Genomic DNA, 20,202 nt, shown 5'->3' with positions numbered 1-20,202 from the left:
CTCACCATCCTCCATTATTCTCTATCACAACACTTACTGGCTTATTTACTTCCAATATTAAAAGGTATGCACTAGTAGAACAGGGACTTAGAGCACCATGCCTAATCAGAGCCAAGACCTTTATTAATATGTGTTGAACGAAAACCTAAATGCAAGAATATTACCCAAGTGTGCATATATTTATTTAATACCTACAGTTAAAATCCTAGGCAAAACAAAATTAAAATCAAGTTTTAAAATCAAGATTTTGATAAAGAATTACATAAAGAATTAGAACTAAGTTTCAAAGGCATTTTCATATGCATATTCATTCATTCATTTTTACATGCAGAAAATGTCAAAGCTAGATGCTCAGAAGGAAATATATCCAAAATAATTTCAAACCAAAGACTTGCATTCAAGCCAATTCATGATAAACTGCAGGGTCCAGAAACAAAATACTGGAAAATAATGAAGCTGAACAAAAGAGAGAAAGAAGAATCATGCAACACAAAGACTTAGGAACTCAGTGACTAAATGAAACACAATAACATTTGTATTACAGGAGCCCCAGAAGAAGAAGAGAGAGAAATTTTATTTCAAGAAGTAATAGCAGAAAAAAAATTCCCTAATCTGGGGAAGGAAAACAGACACCTAAGTCCAGGAGGCACAGAGAATGCCCATTAAAATCAACAAAAGCAGGGCACTTGGGTGGCTCAGTGGGTTAAGCATCCAACTTCGGCTCAGGTCATGATCTCATTGCTCATGGGTTCAAGCCCTACAGTGGGCTCTGTGCTGACAGCTCAGAGCCTGGACCCTGCTTCAGATTCTGTGTCTCCCTCTATCTCTCTGCCCCTCCTCCACTCATGCTCTGTTCTGTTTCTGTCTCTGTCTCTCTCTCAAATATTTTAAAAAATTAACAAAAGCAGGCTTAGACCAAAGACATATTGTTAATTAAATTTGCAAAATACAGTGATAATGAAAAAATCTTGAAAGCAGCAAGACCAAAGAAATCCATAACTTACAAGGAAAAACCCACTAGGCTAGCTGGAGATTTCTCAACAGAAACCTAGCCAGAAGGATGCATGATATACTCAAAGCGCTGAATGGAAAAAATCTGCAGCCAACAATACTCTATCCAGCAAGTCTATCATTCAGAAAAGAAAGAGAGATAAAGAATTTCCCAGACAAATAAAAACTAAAGGAGTTCATGACAACTAAACCAGCTTTGCAAGAAATATTAAAGGGGACTCTCTGAGTGGGAAAAAGTGACCAAAAATGTCAAAGAAAAGAAAGGATTAGAGAAAAGCTCCAGCAACAATGACAAAACAAGTAACAAAATGACAATAAATACATATTTACCAATAATTACTTTGAATGTCAATGGACTAATCATTCGAATCAAAAGACACAAGGTGGCATAATGGACAAAAATATAAGAGCCATCTATATGCTGCCTACAAGAGACTCATTTTAGACCTAAAGACACCTGCAGATTGAAAGTGAGAGGGTGGAGAAACATTTATCACACAAAGGGATGTCAAAAGAGTAGCAATACTTAGATCATACAAACTAAATTTTTTGGTTCTTGTACTATTTTTATCCTGCTTTGTTATCAGGGTAATCCCGGTCTCATAGAATGATACTGAATGTATTCCCTCCATTCCATTATTTGTAAGATTTTGAGAAAGATGGCCATTAATTATTTTTTTTAATGTTTGGTAGAATTCACCAATGAAACCATGTGGTCTTGGGCTTTTAGGTGCTGGGAGACTTTTGATTCCTAATTCAACTTTCATTCTTATTATTGGCCTAAGAAGATTTTCTATTTCTTGGATTCAAGATTCAGGATTCAATTGTGGTAACTTGTGCATTTTTAGGAAATATGTGGGATTTATTTGTAAGTTGTCTGATTTGTTAGTATATAATTATTTATAGTAACCTATTATCACAATATGTATTTCTGTGGTTATCTGTTTTTTTTTATTTTTTTTTAATGTTTATTTATTTTTGAGACAGAGAGAGACAGAGCATGAATATCTGTTTTATTTTTTAATCTTCCATTTCTCATTTTGGCTTTTTAGTCTCCTTTATATTCTTAGTTAATATAGTTAAAGCATTGCCAATTTTATTTTTGCAATAAACGGTCATTACTTTCAATGCTATGTTATTTTTTATTCTGGTCTATATTTTATTTATTTCTGATTTTTCTTTGTTACTTCCTTCCCCTACCAAATTTTAGCTAAGTTTCTTATTTTTCTTAGTTCCTTGTGATATAATGTTGTTTATTTGAAATTTTTTCGTTTTTTGTATTTTTTAAAAAATGTTTATTTATTTTGAGAGAGAGAGAGAGAGAGAAAGAAAGTGCGCGCATGCAGGAGAGGGGGAGAGATAGAGGAAGAGAGGGAGACAGCGAGAATCGCAAGGCAGGCTCCACGCTATCAGCACAGAGTTCAATGAGAGAGAAAGAAAATGTGTACACGCAGGAGAGGGGGAGAGATAGAGGAAGAGAGGGAGAGAGCGAGAATCTCAAGGTAGGCTCCACGCTGTCAGTACAGAGTTCAATGAGGGGCTTTAACTCATGAACTGCGTGAGATCATGACCTGAGCTGAAATCAAGAGTCAGTTGTTCAACTGACTGAGGCAACCCAGGTGCCCCTGTATTTTTTCCTTAATACAAGTATTTACAGCATAAATTTCACTCTAACATCTGCTTTTGCTGCATCCCGTTGGTTTTGGAATATTGTGTTTACTTTTTCTTTTGTTTCAAGACATATTTTGATTTGTTGTTTGATTTCTTACTTGGCCCATGGTTTGTGCAGTAATATATTGGTTAATAGTTACAAATTAAATATTTAATATTTACACATTGTAGATTTTTCAGTTTTCTTTTACTGTTGATCTTGTTGAAAATATACTTGGTATGGTTTAAGTCTTCTTAAATTTGTATTTCTTATGTCTCTTTTTATGTGATTTAACCAGGGGATATCTTCAGTATGTACTTGAAGAAAATATGTATTCCACTTTTCTTGGATGGAATGTTTTATATATATCTTTTAGAACCATGTACTCTGAAATACGCTTCAAGTAAAAAAATTTCTTTTTGAAAAAAAAAGTAATAACTTTAACTGAGGGTACTCATTCAAAATAACACCTATCAGAGGGGAGGTGAGTAGGAGGATGGGTAAAATAGGTGAAGGGGATTAAGAGTACACTTATCATGATGAGCACTGAGTAATGATGTGCAGAATCATTGAATCGCTATATTGTACACCTGAAACTAATATAACATTGTGTTTTAACCATACTGGAATTAAAATTGAAAACGTAATTTAAAAAAGCCATTGCACTTAATAGCTAATAAGGGAACACAGATGTATTGAAAAATTCCAAGTCATATCATATACAAATAATGAATAAAGATTCACAATCTTTCTAGACAATTCTTTCTAAAGAACAGAGATTAAAAAATTCAGATTCAAACAGATTCAAAACTATTTCTAAAGAATAGGGTAGATTCAAAAGGGTAATAAACATTTTATGCTACAGAAAATTTTAGTGGGATATATTTCTTTAAAAACAAAAAGCACAATTTAATCTTCATGTAAGAGGCATGAAAGCCCTTCAAGGGCTAATCTTTACTACTGTATGTCTGATGAATATTATAACAATATTATCGGCTAATCATTCACTAATATGTGAGCCAGATGGGCGACAGAGAGACAATCTATATATTCTAAGAAGGAGAAAGAGAGGTTTAAATAAATTATGAGACAACCATTGGTGAGATATTATGGCTCAGTTTAAAATGTTAAATATGAAGACAAATACAAACAATACAATATTAGGTGTAACTGCAGGATGCAGAAGAATTTAATGTTGATAGGGAGATAGCACAATGCCTTGGAAACTGTAAGCTCTAAGGTCAGACAACACTGGGTCTAAATCCTGGCAACACCAATACAGAATTGGGCCAGCCAAGAATTAGGGAGAGCATTTCACCTTCCCTAAGTGTGAATTTTTTATCCTTAAAATGACTGTAATAATTCCTCTTATATGGGCCTATTATTCTAAGTATAAGGATGATAACAGCTACATTTATATGGTGTTTCCTGAATGCGAGGTATTTTTCTCAATACTTCGTAATTATAATACTATTTAATATTCTCAACAACTGCTTCATGTAAGTGCCCATTTTACAGTGGCGGAAATTAAGGCACACTGAGATTGCATAACTTTTCCAAGGTTGTAAAGCCAGTAAGTGGCAGAACTAAAGCCAGTGATAGCTATTTTTTTGTTAATGTTATTAAGAATAGCCTGCTGACTTTAAGAATTATAAGAGAAGCTAGGAAAATCTCCTTCTACACATACTTTTTAACTCAAGTACAAGAAATTATATAACTAGGATATGTTAATAAGTATAATTCAATCCAGAGAGTGAAAAGCCTCAAACTTTTCCTCCAAAATAGCATACTATCTGGAAAACAAGATAAAAAAATTAATGCTTAATTTTTTTTTTACATTTAATGAAGTGACTTTTGGTTCTATTCCAAGATGGTAAAGATATCTGTGCCTCCCACTAAGAATAGCTAAAAGCACTGGACACTCTGTATAAAACAAATATAAGAAGACTGTGAAAGGTAAAAAGAAAAAGCAGAGCTGCTAGTAATCTAGGAACTAAAGGAATAACATAACAGTGAGTTCTTTGAGTTTTCTTTTTGCCTCATATATCTCAGAAAGAAAAAGAACAACAGAAAAAGCAAAAATATGAGTAAACACACAATAGAATTTTCCTTCTTTTCTCGAGTTTTCTACATTATATTTTGATAATGTATTTCATGGTTTTAAATATACGCAGAGGGAATATTTAAGACTATTATATTATAAGTTACAGACAGTAATAGGACTACAGAGAGGTAAAGTTTCTACATTTCCCTCAAACTGGTAAAACATCAATGTCAGTAGAGGGTGATAAATTATGTACCTTTAAGGTTATACTTAAAACAACTACTAAAACATCTATACAAAGAGATATACTTAGTAACGTTTAGCAATATAATCATTAGAGGTTTCATAGAGAGTAAGTTTTACAGTCAACTGGAAGAGTGTTTACCCACTTCATCTACTTTTTAGCTGTGACTGTGACCAAATTATTTAATCTCTTTGTAAATTAGTTAAGAACATTCATTTTAAACCAATTAGGGTAGAACATATTAGCTATAATTATTATAGCTATTATTATAATATTTTGATTGAGTCAGACTATTAACTCTGGTTTATTTATTTTGCTAATTTATTTTTCTTCATGTTTATTTATTTTTGAGAAAGAGAGACAGAGTGTGAGCAGAAGAGGGGCAGAGAGAGAGGGAGACACAGACTCAGAAGGAGGCTCCAGGCTCTTGAGCTGTCAGCACAGAGCCCAACGTGGGGTTTGAACTCACAAACTATGAGGTCATGACCTGAGCCAAAGTCAGACACTTAACTGACTGAGCCACCCAGGTGCCCCTTAACTTGCTAGTTTAAATGAATATTTATAGTAGTCTTGAACTGAGATATTTGTATAAAGTGCTAGTCATGGTGCCTAGCATGTAGAATGGGCTTAATAAATAAAAGCTATGATTATTTATTAGTAAACAAAAAGCAATGGGTTGGCCTTTCTTTATTTCCATAGATTCTCAACCACAAGACGTATAACTTCCTTTACATTAGTCTCGGAAATTATTTTTTTGGATTTGACACCAAAAATAAAGGCAACAAAAGGAAAAATAAACAAATGGGACTACATCAAACTAAAAAGTTTCTATGCAGCAAAGGAAACCATCAATAAAATGAAAAGACAACCTAAGGAATGAGATATAATGTTTGCTAGACATATACCTGATAAGGGATTAATATCCAAAATATATAAGGATCTGAACATATTTTCCCAAAAATGACATATAAATGGCCAACAGGCACTAGAAAAGTTGCTCCCTTTTGGTAGGAATGCCACCTGGTGCAGCCACTCTGGAAAACAGTACAGAGGTTCCTCAAAAAGCTAAAAATAACACAACACTACAATTCAGCAATTGTACTATTAGGTATTTACCCGAAGGACACAAAAATATAGATTTGAAGGGGTATATGCACCCCAACGTTTATAGCGATAGCCAAACTATGGAAAGAGCCCAAATGTGCATTGACTGATGAATGGATAAAGAAGATATGGTATATATAATATAATGGAATATTACATGGCCATCCAAAAGAATGAAATCTTGCCATTTGCAACATGGATTGAGCTAGAATATAATATGCTACATGAAATAAGTCAATCAGAGAGACAAATACCACATGATTTCATTCATATGTGGAATTCAAGAAACAAAACAGATGAATATATATACGGGAAGGGGGAAAAAGAGAAAAGAGGGAAACAAACCACAAGAGACTCAACAATAGAGAACAAATGGAGGGTTGATGGAGGGAGGGAGGTGGGAGATGGGCTAGATGGGTGATGAGTATTAAGGAGGACACTTGTTGTGATGAGCACTGAGTGTTGTATGTAAGTGATGAGTCACTGAATTCTACTCCTTAAACCAATATTGCACTGTATGTTAACTGAATTTTAAATTAAAAAAAAAAAAAAAAAGGTGTTCTACATCACAAATCATCAGCAAAATGCAAATAAAAACCACAATGCGGTATCACCTCACACCTGTTAGAATGGCTATTATCAAAAAGACAGAGATAACAAGTGCTGATGAAGATGTAGAGAAAAGGGAACCAAGTGCATTGTTGATAGGAATATAAGTTGGTGCAGCCACCATGGAAAACAGTATGGAGGATCCACAAAAAATTAAAAATAGAACTACCATACAATTAGCAACTCTACTTCTGAGTATTTATCCAAAGGAAGCAAAATCAGTATCTCAAAAATATATCTGCATCCCCACTTTCACTGCAATATTATTTACCATAGCCAAAAGAGAGAACCTAAGTGCCATTGACAGAAGAATGGAAAAAGAAAATGTGGTATACAGTTGATCCTTGAACAACATGGGTTTGAACTGCACAAGTCCACTTATTTGGAAAATTTTAAATATATACATATATTTAAAATATTAATGTATATTAATTATAGCATTTCTGACAACATGGATAGACCTGGGAGGCATTAAACTAACTGAAATTAGGCACACAGAGACAGACACAGAGTGTATGATCTCACTTTCATGAGAATCTTAAAAAATTCAAACTCATAGATACAGAGAAGAGAAGGTGGTTACTAGAGACAGGACTTGTGAGGTGAGCACACTAAGTGAAGGTGGTCATAAAATACAAACTTCTAGTTATAAGATAATTAAGTCCAAGGAAAAAAAACTCCTAACATTATCCCTGTACTTTTTTAAAAAGTAAAGACAAAGTATTTTATTGTTCTATATATGTATGATGTTATATAATTTATACTTTCAATTTATGATTTATCCCCCTCCCAAAAACTATCAATTATGATTCCTACCCCCTATTACAGATGACAAACTGTAGCTCAAAGGTATTAAATAATTTGCTTAAAGCATTTACAAAGCTAATATATGCTAAGGTCAGACTACAGGTCTTCTGTCTCTAAATTTAATTCCCTTTTCACAACACTATCAGATATGAAAACATATTTAAAGTCACAAAATTAGTAACTAGAGGATACAGGATTTGAAACCAAGTAGGTGAGCCCATGTGCCTAAGACTCTATTATTCTATTGATGCAAATAATTAAAATATAGATAGATGTTCAAGCTCGTCAGCATTAAAGATACACTAAAGCACATCAAATTAGAAATATTAGATATAGGAGAGGGAGCCAAGATGGCAGAACAGCATGGAAATTTCTTGTGTGTCTAGCATCCATGAAAAACAGCCAGACCAACACTAAACCATCTTGCACACCTAGAAAACTGATCTGAGGATTAACACAACAATCTGCACAACCTGAACCACAGAATTCAGCAGATACACGGCAAGGAGAGGTGAACTGGGGAAGAGAAGCCGCAGAGGGCAGGGAGCCGCTTTTGTGAGCAGAGAGAGGATGGAAATGGGGGGGGGGGGGTGGGGTGGAATATGGGAAAGGCAGCCCTCCCCAAAAGCAGCTGGAGAGAAAGTAAAAAATTGGAAACAGCCACAGGGAATAAACTAAAAAAGGAGAGGGTTTAAATTCCATTAAGACTATAAACAGGGAAAGCACAAAGGCTGCAACTCCGCAGCTCAATACCTGGCAGTGCTCTGGTGGGAAGAGCAAATCCCCAAGAGCAGAGTGGGGTCCGGGAGGTTCTCGGGCCACACAGGGAAAAGCAGTTCCACTGCTGGAAGGACATTTGGTAGAGACTGTGAGGCCACCTGGTCCCAGCAGATCCCAGAGAACGAACGGCCACATTTGCTGGGGCTGAAACAAGGTTGTTAAGGGTGAAGCCTAGTGCCAGATGTGTGTTGTGATTTTCCATAGTCCCTGAAACACTGCTGCTACACTATCTCACGAACTTTTTCTGGAGCAGGCTGGCACCTGGCCGCAATCTCTGGGCATCAGCACCAGCACGGCCCCGCGAACTTTCCTGGGGGCGGCCAGCATTCGGCCATTGCTCAGTGAGACCTTCTGCAGAGGGGCAGAACAGGTCAAAGACGCAGTCCCTCAGAAGTAAGGGGGCAGGGAAAACAGCCGCATCTGAGACAAAACTCGGGAGAAAGGTACTACCTGGGGTTTGGTCACAGACAGTGTAAAAGCAGGGAGTGGACAAGAGCTGAAGACAAAGAACAAGTGCACGATTGCTCATTAGGGAGAAGAGAATTCCGATACTAGAGACTGGATTGCTGGGTGACGCCATTTTCACCGCTCCCATGCATATGCACCTACAAGTGCCACAACAATCCACCCCAGTAAGCTAGAAGCGCCATCTAGTGGAGAACGGAGCTGTTACACTAAGCCCCGCCCTACTGGGCCAACCTCGCTCTTCAAGAACAGAAGTCTCACCACCTGCTTACTTTATGGACTATAAAGTCCTTCACAGTCTGACTTCTAGGGGAAAATGAGGTAATTTCAGTGGTATTTTAGTCTGTTAGCAGGTCCATCTATTCAATTTTCTTTCTTTTTCTTTTTCTCATTTCTTTTCTTTTTCTTGAATACAGAGAGAAAAAAATTAATTTTATTTTCATTAAAAATATTTTTTAACTTTTTTTCTACTATATTCTTTACTTATGTGTAAATTTTTTCAAATTTTACTTTATTTCCATCATTTCATTTTAGTCTACTTCAGTGCATTCATTTTTTCAAATTTTCAAACGATTTGTTTTTTCCCCCCCCCGCCCTTTTTTCTCTAATCTATCAAGCCACTTTCAACACCCAAACCAAAACACACCTAGGATCTAGCATCATTTATTCGCTTTTGTGTGTGTGAGTGTGTGTTTTTAATTTTTTTAATTTTTTTTAATTTTAATTTTTTCTACTTCATTAATTGCTTTTCTCCCTTCAAAATGACGAAATGAAGGAATTCACCCCAAAACAAAGAGCAGGAAGAAACGACAGCCTGGGACTTAACCAGCACAGACACAAGCAAGATGTATGAACCAGAATTTAGAATCATGATAATAAGAATACTAGTTGGAGTCAAAAATAGATTACAATCCCTTTCTGCGGATATAAAAGAAGTAAAAACTAGTCAGGATGAAATAAAAAACGCTAAAACTGAGCTGCAATCATGGATGGATGCCGCGGAGGCAAGGATGGATGAGGCAGAAGAGAGGATCAGCAATATACAGGACAAACTTATGGAAAATAATGAAGCAGAAAAAAAGAGGGAGATTAAGGCAAAAGAGCACAATTTAAGAATTAGAAAAATTGGTGACTCATTTAAAAGGAACAACATCTGAATCACAGGGGTCCCAGAAGAGGAAGACAGAAAAATAGGGGCAGAAGGGTTATGTGAGCAAGTAAATCATAGTGGAAAACTTTCCTAACCTGGGAAAAGACACAGACATCAAAATCCAGGAAGCACAGAGGACCCCCATTAGATTCAACAAAAACCAACCATCAACAAGGCATATCATACTCAAATTCAAAAAATACTCAGGCAAGGAAAGAATCATGAAAGCAGCAAGGGAAAAGAAGTCCTTAACCTACAAGGGAAGACAGATCAGGTTTGCAGCAGACCTATCCACAGAAACTTGGCAGGCCAGAAAGGAGTGGCAGGATATATTCAATGTGCTGAGTCAGAAAAATATGAAGCCAAGAATTCTTTATCCAGCAAGGCTGTCATTCAAAACAGAAGGAGAAATAAAAAGTTTCCCAAAAAAAAATTAAACGAGTTTATGACCACTAAACCAGCCCTGCAAGAAATTTTAAGGGGGACTCTCTAAGGGGAGAAAAGATAGATAGATAGATACATAGATACATAGATAGATAACTACCAAAAGCAACAAAGATTAGAAAGGACAAGAGAACACCACCAGAAACTCCAACTCTACAAGCAACATAATGGCAATAAATTCATATCTTTCAGACTCACTCTAAACGTCAATAGACTCAATGCTCCAATCAAAAGACACAGGGTAACAGAATGGATAAGAAAACAAGATCCATCTATATACTATTTACAAGAGACCCACTATAGACCTAAAGACACCTTCAGATTGAAAGTAAGGGGATGGAGAACCACCTATCATGCTAATGGTCAACAAAAGAAAGCCAGAGTAGCCATACTTATATCAGACAATCTAGACTTTAAAATAAAGACTGTATCAAGAGATGCAGAAGGGCATTATATCATAATCAAGGGGTCTATCCACCAAGAAGACCTGACAATTGTAAACATTTATGCGCCAAATTTGGCAGCACCCAAATATATAAATCAAGTAATCGCAAAGAAACTCATTGATAGTAATACCATAATAGTAGGAGACTTCAATACCCCACTCACAACAACGGACAGATCATCTAATAAAAAAATCAACAATGAAACAATGGCTTTGAATGACACACTGGACCAGATGGACTTAACAGATATATTCAGAACATTTCATCCTAAAGCAGCAGAACATACATTCTTCTCCAGTGCACATGGAACGTTTTCCAGAACAGACCACATACTGGGACACAAATAAGCCCTCAGCAAGTACAAAAAGATCGAGATCTTATCGTGCATATTTTCAGACCACAACGCTATGAAACTCAAAATCAACCACAAGAAAAAATTTGGAAAGGTAACAAATATTTGGAGACTAAAGAACATCCTACTAAAGAACGAATGGGCTAACCAAGAAGTTAAAGAGGAAATTAAAAAGTTCATGGAAGCCAATGAAAATGATAACACCACAACCCAAAGCCTCTGGGACACAGCAAAGAGGAAAGCATATAGCAATCCAGGCCTTCCTAAAGAAGGAAGAAAGATCTCAGATACACAACCTAACCTTACACCTGAAAGAGCTGGAAAAAAACCAGCAAATAAATCCCAAAACCAGCAGAAGACAGGAAATAATAAAGATCAGAGCAGAAATTAATGCTATCGAAACCAAAAAAACAGAACAGATCAATGAAACCAGAAGCTGGTTCTTTGAAAGAATTAACAAAATTGATAAACCACTAGCCAGTTTGATCAAAAAGAAAAAGGAAAGGACCCAAATAAATAAAATCAAGAATGAAAGAGGAGAGATCACAACCAACACAGCAGAAATAAAAAAAACAGTAAGAGAATATTATGAGCAATTACATGCCAATAAAATGGGCAATCTGGAAGAAATGGACAAATTCCTTGAAACATACACACTACCAAAACTGAAACAAAAAGAAATAGAAAATTTGAACACACCAATACCCAGTAAGGAAATCGAATTAGTAATCAAAAATCCAAAAAAAAAACAAGAGACCAGGGCCAGATGACTTTCCAGGGAAATTCTACCAAACATCTAAGGAAGAGTTATCACCTAATCTCTTGAAGGTGTTCCAAAAAATAGAAATGAAGGAAAACCCAAACTCATTCTATGAAGCCAGCATTTCCTTGATTCCAAAACAAGACAGAGACCCCACTAAAAAGGAGAACTATAGACCAATTTCCCTGATGAACATGGATGCAAAAATCCCCAACAAGATATTAGGCAACCGGAACTAACAATACATTACAAAAATTATTCACCACGACCAAGTAGGATTTATACCTGGATGCAGGGCTGGTTCAATATCTGCAAAACAACTAACGTGATTCATCACATCAATAAAAGAAAGGACTAGAACCATATGATCCTTTCAATAGATGCAGAGAAAGCATCTGACAAAATACAACATCCTTTCTTGATAAAAACCCTCAAGAAAGTAGGGATAGAAGGATCATACCTCAAGATAATAAAAGCCATATATGAATGACCTAACGCTAATATCTTCAATGGGGAAAAACTGAGAGTTTTTCCCCTAAGGTCAGGAACAAGACAGGGAGGTCCACTCTCTCCACCGTTATTAAACACAGTATGGGAAGTCTTAGCTTCTGCAACCAGACAACACAGAGAAATAAAAGACATCCAAATCAGCCAGGAGATCAAACTTTCACTCTTTGCAAATGACATGATACTCTATATGGAAAACTCAAAAGATTCCACCAAAACACTGCTAGAACTGATTCATGAATTCAGCAAAGTTGCAGGATATAAAATCAACACAAAGAAATCGGCTGCATTCCTATACACCAATAATGAAGCAACAGAAAGAGAAATCAAGGAATCAATCCCATTTACAATTGCATCAAAAACCATAAAATACCTAGGAATAAATCTAACCAAAGAGATGAAAATCTATACACTGAAAACTGTAGAAAGCTTATGAAAAAATTGAAGAAGACACAAAAAAATGGAAAAAGATTCCATGCTCCTGGATAGGAAGAACAAATATTGTTAAAATGTCGATACTACCCAAAGCAATCTACATATTCAATGCAATCCCTATCAAAATAACACCAGCATTCTTCACAGAACTACAACAAATAATCCTAAAATTTTTATGGAACCAGAAAAGACCCTGAATAGCCAAAGCAATCTTGAAAAAGAAAACCAAAGCAGGAGGCATCACAATCCCAGACTTCAAGCTATACTACAAAGCTGTAATCATCAAGACAGTATGGTACTGGCACAAGAACAGACACTCAGATCAATGGAACAGAATAGAGAACCTAGAAATGGACCCACAAATATATGGCCAACTAATCTTTGACAAAGCAGGAAAGAATATCCAATGGAATAAAGGCAGCCTCTTCAGCACGTGGGGCTGGGAAAACTGGACAGCGACATGCAGAAGAATGAACCTGGACCACTTTTCTTACACTATACACAAAAATAAACTCAAAATGGATGAGAAACCTAAATGTAAGACAGGAAACCATCAAAATCCTCGAGGAGAAAGCAAGCAAAAACCTCTTTGATCTTGGCCGCAGCAACTTCTTACTCAACGCGTCTCCAGAGGCAAAGGGAAACAAAAGCAAAAATGAACTACTGGGACCTCATCAAAAAAAAATAAAATATCTTCTAATATTTTCATCAAATAAAAAGCTTCTGCACAGCGAAGGAAACAATCAGCAAAACTAAAAGGCAACCAACAGAATGGGAGAAGATATTTGCAAAAGGCCTATCAGATAAATGGTTAGTATCCAAAATCTACAAAGAACTTATCAAGCTCAACACCTAAAAAACAAAGAATCCAGTGAAGAAATGGGCAAAAGAATAGACACTTCTCCAAACAAGACATCCAGATGGCCAACTGACACATGAAAAAATGCTCAACATCACTCATCATCAGGGAAATACAAATGAAAACCACAATGAGATTCCACATTACACCTGTCAGAATTGCTAACATTAACAACTCAGGCAACAACAGATGTTGGCGAGGATGCGGAGAAAGAGGATCTCTTTTGCATTGTTGGTGGGAAGACAAGCTGGTGCAGCCACTCTGGAAAACAGTATGGAGGTTCCTCAAAAAACTAAAAATAGAACTACCCTACGACCCAGCAATTGCACTACTAGGTATTTATCCAAGGGATACAGGTGTGCTGTTTTGAAGGGACACATGCACCCCAATGTTTATAGCAGTGTTATCAACAATAGCCAAAGTATGGAAAGAGCCCAAATGTCCACTGATGGATGAATGGATAAAGAAGATGTGGTGTATACATATACAATGGAGTATTACTTGGCAATCAAAAAGAATGAAATCTTACCATTTACAACTACATGGATGGAACTGGAGGGTATTATGCTAAGTAAAATTAGTCAGTGAAAGACAAAAATCATATGAATTCACTCACATGAGGACTTTAAGAGACAAAACAGGTGAACATAAGGGAAGGGATACAAAAATAATATAAACAGGGAGGGGGACAAAACAGAAGAGATTCATAAACATGGAGGACAAACAGAGGGCTACTGGAGGGGGTGTGGGAGGGGCGATGGGCTAAATGGGTAAGGAGCACTAAGGAATCTACTGAAATCATTGTTGCACTATATGCTAACTAATTTGGATGTAAATTTAAAAAAAATAAAATTTAAAAAAAGTGAAACAACAAACAAACAAACAAAAAAAAAATAGCAGGGACAGCAATGTCCTGTGCCAAGTAGACACCAAATTAAAGTATTTAATAATAGTTACTATTTATGTAACAAATGCCCAGTTCTCCCTTGTCAAATCTTTCCAGTGCCAGCAAATGTCAAGATGCCCAAAATGTCCAACATAGAACCTTACCCTAAACATTCAGGGTGCTTTAGAGAAAAGAACGCAATTGCTATAGCTGTCACCACTCCTAGTTGAGGACACATTATTTCCTTTCTTCTTAAATTCTTCCATTTTTCCAAAGAAGGATTTAAAGGGGAAGGAAAATTATATTTGTAAAGTATTAACATCCTTATTGAAATATAATTCACACATCATAATTTACTCATTTAAAGTGCACAATTCAGTTGTGTATATTATCAATTGTTTAATTATGGGAAAATTGGCCAAAAAAAGAAATATTAAATATATATTAGTGAACATGTACTAAATACTAAAAAACTAATGATTATATAATGGAATATTATATTGTCATCACCAAAGGGAACTTATTATTGAAGATGATGTTTTTTCCCATAGAATGGAGATTTGAGGGTATGTAGTTATTTTCCACACCACTCGAGTTTTATGTACCTCCTAGGAAAATCTAAAAATAAAGATAAAAAAAGAAATAAGGTGACAAAAAGTGGCATGAGTAAAGTATGTACTGTAATTAATATTTATTAACCTTTAAATAAAAATTAAACAGGGGCCCCTGGGTGGCTCAGTCGGTTAAGCACCGACCTGAGATCAGGTCATGATCTCACTGTTCATGGGTTTGAGCACCACTTCAGGCTCTGTACTGACAGCTCAGAGCCTGGAACCTGCTTCGGATTCTGTGTCTCCCTCTCTCTCTGCTCCTTCCCCACTCATGCTCTCTCTCTCTCTCTCTCTCTCTCTCTCTCTCTCTCTCTCAAAAATAAACATTAAAGAGCAAATTAAAAAATTTTTTAAATAAAAATTAATCAGAGATAAATGGAAAGGAATGAATAGATCCACAAGGTAAAAACAAAGGTAAAGAATATATAGCACGTCTAATAAATTACAGTGAAACATATCACCTTCTGCAGTCTTTCTAGACCTGTTATTCCATACTATCCAAATAAAACTAAAACAAAGATTGGGCAACATGACTAAAGAAATTGTAAAATTCTCAACTAAGGCATCTAAACATTTTTCCATCCAAAGCTACCAAATTAAATGTGTCAAATCAATTATTGTGGTGTCACAGAAACCATTAAAATGTGAGAGCCCAAGTATGAGTGCATATGTAATTTTTTTGGAATCTTCTTTATGTAAAGAAGTGAACGAATATGGGGTACCTGGGTAGATAGTTAGTTGAGTGTCCGATCCCAGGGTCATGGGATCAAACCTCATGTCAGGCTCCGCGCTGAGCAAGGGGCCTGCTTAGGATTCTCTCTCTTTCCCTCTGCCCCTTTCCCCTGCTTGTGCTTTCTGTCTCCCTCTAAAAAAATAATTAATTAATTAATTAATTAATTAAATATATCAGTGATTTGCTGTGTAGGCTCCAAAATCTTTTCTCAACCTCTTCCACAGAAAATGGCTAATTCAATGTTCTCTAACATTTTTTTCAAATTTGTCAATCCAAAATTTTGAGAGAAGACACTTGAAGTGTCATTAACAAAAAGGAACTTACCAGTAAAAAAAAAACTACAGTTATATATACATCATTTAACAATAGCACAAGCCAACAACAGTAACCTATAAAAAGATGTTAATATTCTAAAGACAAGAATGACTTATGGCCCACCCATCAATTTCACCAGTTCTTCTAACTACCCCCAATATCCAACAAAACGTGATTTGATAACTAATTGTTCACATGTCACTGAACTATTAAATATTTTCTTTTTTCCCATAAAGTAAGTTTCATATTTCCTATTAATCTAATAAAATTTCACCAGTATGATCAACATAGATCCACAATCCCTTAGTCAGTTAGTGTTAGTCTCCAATTCTCTTTGTATTTTCAATCCCCTCTACACACACACCCCTAACACAAACCATTAAACCTCAAAAGTACTTTCTTATTTATACTGTTTCCCCTCAGTATAAGGATATGGTTTTGCACATTACAGAATACCCCAACACAACAGCAGCTTGGCTAAACAAGATTGAGGTTTACTTTTTCTTTTGTAAATATTGTCTAAAGATTAGCCATGTAGAGATGGTGTTTGCACAGTATCCTCAGGGACCCAAGTTTCTAACTTTCTCTTCTACCATTCTCCATCCCCAGCTTCCATCATCGAGATCACCTCACAGTCCAAAATGTTTGCTAAAGCTCCATTTATCATGCATACAATAAAGGTCAAAAAGGAGAAACTGAATGACAAAATGGGATCACCTCCAGCTGAGTTACTGACCTTTACAAGCACGCACACACACACACACACACACATAATACTTCTGCTTTTATCTCTTTTGCCAGTCACTCAGCTAGGAAATAGCCCTTCCTTCAAAGCTTCAATATGCCTACCTTTAAGGAAAAACAAAAACAAAAACAAAAAAAAATTCTATTAGTATAGAAGAGAAAAACAGGGGGCGCCTGGGTGGCTCAGTCGGTTAAGTGTCCGACTTCGGCTCAGGTCATGATCTCACGGTCTGGTCCGTGAGTTCAAGCCCCGCGTCAGGCTCTGTGCTGACAGCTCGGAGTCTGGAGCCTGCTTCAGATTCTGTGTCTCCCTCTCTCTCTGACCCTCCCCCGTTCATGCTCTATCTCTGTCTCAAAAATAAATAAACATTAAAAAAAATTAAAAAAAAAAAAGGAGAAAAACAGATTTTAAGTTTGAGTAGAATACTAGCAGCCTGCATCATACATCCCTATTCATTTTTCACATCTTCTGAGTAACCCTTGATATTTGGGAGAAGTTTTGTATCGTATCTTTAATCAATACAGCTAATGTAAAAGCTTTCCCCACTAAATGCTTTTACTTCCTTGGCCATCTATGGCGTGTGGCCAATCCCAAACTATACTGATACTACGATAGATACAGTTAAGATTACAATTCTGAAGTCTTATTGGATAGGATTTTTCATCTACCACATCTTGTGCATCATCTGGAATATAAAAGTTGATCTGTTTTGTACAAGTGACCTAATAGAATGCTGGAACTCACTCTGTGTCTTAACCAATTAGCAAATCAATGGAGCTCCAGTGTGGTATCTTTTCTTATAAATCTTGGATCTTATTCCACAGACACAATTACTGCATGATCAAAACTGCCATCAATCCATTATAGTACTTCATATACTGAACATGTAGTAGGTCCCCATGCAAAGTGATCTATTTATTCAGTCAGGCCTCATAATAACCCTATTAAGTTATTTTTGTTCATTTATAGAAAATAACAATAGCAAGCATTTATTGAGTATTTAGTATGTGCCAGGCTTACTCATAGCATTTTACAGATAAGTACTATTATTATCTGTAGATGAGGAAGAGAAGGCAATAAAGTTAGTAACTTGCCCAAAGTCACATAGCTTATAAGTAGCACAGCTAGAATGCATGTCCTCACAAACACTCCAGAGCCCACTCAATTAACTACTATACTATAATAATATCAAATAAACCAGCAGAGGTTAAGTAACTTGCCTAAGGTCACAAAACCCGGAGTCAAGATTCACAGATCTATCTTTTTGATTCCAAATGAATCAAAGCAATATGGTTTGACTGACCAAGGGATCATTACTCTTTAGGGGCAAAGTTACAAGAGAACAACACTATCAAAATAACAAACATAATCCATAAATTTCAACCATAACCAGTTTAGAAGGATGAAGTGCAGTGCATCCGTGCTGCCTAGGCAACACTACAGGTGACGCATCTCTTTTAGTAACAGACCAAAATAAAAGCAGCTTTGGCAAATGTTTCTAGTAACTACATTAGTTTGAATAATCATTCATATCTAAAAGATCTTGAATACTTAGATGTCTGTATTTTACATCTGCTGTCAAAAAATGAAAGAGTAAACAGCCTTCTACATCACATTCAAAGGATATATCTAAAAGCAGTAATTTTTAAAGACATTAGAAAAAGTTTTTAAGAAATAATAAAAAGTAACAGAATCAGACATTTTGTTGCCATCTGTCAGAACGCAGGAATTTATAGTTCTCTCACCTATAATTACAACCTTGACCCTCATCTTCTGAGAGATATGTATATTATGGCTATACATTTCTTAAGTATTTTTTTCTTAAGATTTATGATGTACAATTCTAATGCCAATCAAAAATGCCTGTGTTAAGCCTGAGCATACAACATATAAATCACAATGCTACTACTACTGGCTCATTTTCAAATACTCCCCTAAGAATTGCAAGTCTGTCTTCCAAGAACAGCATAGACACATAATGACTATCAGATGGAATACCTTGCATGTAGTACAGTAAATGAAATACTGTAAGTATTAATGATAAAGAATTAAGCTCATGTCACTAACTGAATCAACATAAGCATGTCAGTCATTCACTCTTTCCTAAGGACCTCAAATCCTATAAAAAATTTTTTCAGCTCAATATACTGTTCTTCATCAAGCACATCCTTTTTTTTCATTATTCCAGACTTAATGAGACATTCTCAATTAACTTCATATCAGTTCATGTTTATACTCTATTTCCAATTACCAATGTTTTAAAACTCATTGAAGGAATTTTAAAGAAATAATGAGCGGTACTGAACTTATACTATTTCAGTGTATCCTTAATAGATGAAACAAGACATTTTAAAAATATTTTTAGTGTTTATTTATTTATTTTTGAGAGAGACAGAAAGCAGGGAAGGGGAAGAGAGAGAGAATGGAAGGAAGAGAATCCCAAGCAGGCTCCACACACAGTGCAAAGCCAGACATGGGGCTCGATCCCACCACCACAAGCTCACGACCTGAGCCAATATCAAGTGTAAGCACTTAAACCAACTGGGCCACCCAGGTGCCCCAAAAATATTTTTATTAGTAAAAAGTTACTATTTATTTTAAGGGGTCTTTTTTATACTGATTCTGATAGAAAAGGAGGAAGGAAGCTTCGAAGGAAGGAAGGAAGGAAAGAAGGAAGGAAGGAAGGAAGGAAGGAAGGAAGGAAGGAAGGAAGAAAAGTATCATAAAACAGCAAGTGATCTTCAGTGAGGCATAAAAGTACCAAAAGGAATCAGCTATTATAAATCATTAGAATTACACCAACTTTAATTTAATGCATCAGTTGACTGGTAACTAATATTAGATGAGAAGCAGCCAAGGCAGCTTTTATTTACAGCTATGTGTGGAAGAATAACAGAAATGTTGTTGCTAAGATCAATTTAATTTAAGCAACATTTAAAAATGAGTTTTTACACATAATGGTATTTGAACACAATTTGAAATGAGCAGGATGTATCATTTGCTAAGAATATCATTCTTCATTTTAAAAGTGTTAAGAAATCTCTACTTTCACCACAAGGCAGTAATAGGACCCAGAATTAACCTTCCAAATGTAAACAACTAGAAAACTGGAAAAACTATGTATCTGACTTTGGAAAACAGGCAGCACCAAAAGGATTCCTAAAAAAAAAAGGGGGGGGGGGGGGAGGTGAGACCTGTAATTACCTGGGGTTCTTTCTGAAAGCACTTTTGAAATTACAGTATG

General features: G+C 35.8%; 1 protein-coding gene across 16 annotated transcripts in view; it reads right to left on the bottom strand.

Annotated features, from left to right (window-relative positions):
- Positions 1-20,202, bottom strand: part of FUT8 (fucosyltransferase 8) — a 311,734-nt gene that overhangs the window by 174,602 nt on the left and 116,930 nt on the right. The window contains exon 1 of one of the 16 annotated variants that reach the window (XM_078448125.2): positions 15,888-16,030. The exons of the other annotated variants lie outside the window; for them this stretch is intronic. The gene's annotated coding sequence lies outside the window, so the exon portion shown is untranslated. Of the gene's footprint in view, positions 1-15,887; positions 16,031-20,202 lie in introns of those variants that run through there. 16 annotated transcript variants of the gene reach the window in all.

This window comes from Panthera onca, chromosome B3, assembly GCF_046562875.1.
Source record: "Panthera onca isolate mPanOnc1 chromosome B3, mPanOnc1 haplotype 2, whole genome shotgun sequence".
NCBI lineage: Eukaryota > Metazoa > Chordata > Mammalia > Carnivora > Felidae > Panthera > Panthera onca.
This window is presented reverse-complemented; position numbering and strand designations above follow the sequence as displayed.